This window comes from Capsicum annuum, chromosome 12, assembly GCF_002878395.1.
Source record: "Capsicum annuum cultivar UCD-10X-F1 chromosome 12, UCD10Xv1.1, whole genome shotgun sequence".
In the NCBI taxonomy this organism is placed as follows: Eukaryota; Viridiplantae; Streptophyta; class Magnoliopsida; order Solanales; family Solanaceae; genus Capsicum; species Capsicum annuum.
Window position 1 is genome coordinate 226,213,926 of NC_061122.1, and position 2,348 is coordinate 226,216,273.

A 2,348-nucleotide genomic window follows, 5' to 3' on the forward strand; every position below is an offset into this window, starting at 1 on the left:
ATGCAATCGAATTAGGTATCGGACGAAATTACTTTATTCTTTATTTAATACAATTGAATTACGTTAGAAATTAAATAAATATAACAGCATCTTTGACGTGTACATTTTATGTTTTGTTTTTTTTTGATAAATATTTTTATATATTTACTTTACAATCACATCATCCATCTTTTCAATTTTTAAGGAAAATTCTAAAGGAATTTCCTATAAGTAAAAGGGGAAAATATACCAAGTACCCTCAATTTGCCGCGTTGACGAAATTTTTTTATTATTTGTCACACATAATTGACATTAATTATGTTATATTTTTTATCTCATAATTTGGTGATTCAAAGTCTTTAACACTTTCCATCCTGTTTTAGATAATTACTAGATTAATTGCACGTGTCTTGCATATATAATGTTTGATTATTTAGATTTAAGTATTTTTGTCTATTACGGAATATAATGTTAATAAAGTGTAAAAATTCAAATCATTTTACAAAGATCCTTCACACTTTAATATAATAAAGTAAACGTAACATATATTTTATTGTAAACACATATATATGTTATATGCAGAAGTTCAAGTGGTTAATGGATCGTCACTTTTGCATTTGTCATGTAGTACATCTTTTCCTCATTGCTGGAGGGTAAAAGAGATGCATCGATTTGAACCATATTTATATTACGATTTTTTTTCTATATTTAAAATCTTTCCTTATTTTAAAGTTAAATTTTTAGAAAATCTTTGATTACTTAAAACTTTTAAAAATTTTGGTACTTCTTCCATTTTTCTTGTTCTAACGCATTTATATTTATTTCTAGATTTTTCAAATCTTCTTAAAATCAGCTTTTAGTTGATTTAGAATTCTTAAATTGATTAAAAAAAATATTAATTGTCATTAGTTCTGATAACTTCTAACAAGAAAAAGTTTTATTATAAATATTTAATTAATTTTTATCTTTTAAATGTTAGAAAAATAGTGAAAAGACGTTTTATTTAAAGCAGAGACTTTTAATGAAAGACAAAAAGTCCAAACAATATTTCTAAGGTCTTTCACACTTTTAAGTTTTAGTATTGAAATTATAAATATAGATATAAGTAGATAGACATAGATGAGAAAATTAGGTGGAATGTGACAAAAAAGTCTTTAAATTAAAAAGGCAAAATGGTTCGATGGACTCTTCTATTATGTCCATTTTGTAATGTGAATACTCTTACTTACATGTTTGTCATTTAGACTTTTGAACCCACTAAAAAGCAATATTTTAAACAGTTTTTTGCATACGTGACATTAAAATGCTTAGGTGGACAACGCATGATCACACGCGTTTTTTTGGGCGCATGATCACACGCATTTTTTGGGCGCGTAATTAAATTAAAAAAAATATTTGTAATATTTAAATAATTAAAAAGATAGTAAATTAAAAAAGAAAACTAAAAATCCCCCCACCCACCCACCCCACCATTCCAACACATCCCGCTCCCCGTCGTTCACCACCGTCTCCTACCCCATCCCACCCCACTACTCCATCCACCACCGTCTCCCACCCCATCCCACCCCGCTACCTCGTTCACCACCTTCCCCCATCCCCCACCTTCTCCATCCCCACGCCGTCCACCTACATTAGCCAAAACAATAATTTCTCCACCAATTTCTCTGTTCACCTGCCGCCATCACCATGAACAACCCAAACCCACTAGCACCACTACAGTGCCCCCTCCCTCATTAACACTGGCCATCACCATTATAACACTTCAATCCAACAACACCCCAACTTGAATTTCCACTTCCTTGAACCATCAACCTCTGGCTCACAACATCAATTGGTGTGGAGCAATAGCAGACGACGATGCCCCAGAGAACCCCAACCATCAACCTCTAACTCACAACATCATTAGTCACCATCTATTGCAAGAGTCAACTACAGGGATTTCTGTTTTCATAATGAAAAAATAATCTTTAAAAATGGCAGGGATTTCTTCTTTTTCTTCATCATCATATATGACAGAAATCCCTGAAGAGGGTCTTTGTTGTGGTTGATATTGTTGCTGTTGTTCATTGCAAAAGAAAATAAAAAAATTATTGTCCGTTTATAAGAAAAAAGAAGAAGAAGAAATGGAGAAAGAAAAACAACAAAAAGAAAGAAATGGGGGAAGAGAGAGGAAGAAGAGGAAATGAGGGGTTTCTTTTTATTTATTTATTTTAATATTTAATATTTTTGATAAATAAAAATGACATGGAAGATGACATGGCAGTTGACGTGGCTAGAATGTGTTACATTCACCAAAAAAGTGTTTGAAATATTATTTTTTAGTGGACTCTAGGATCCAGATGACAAACATGTAAGTAGGAGTATCCACA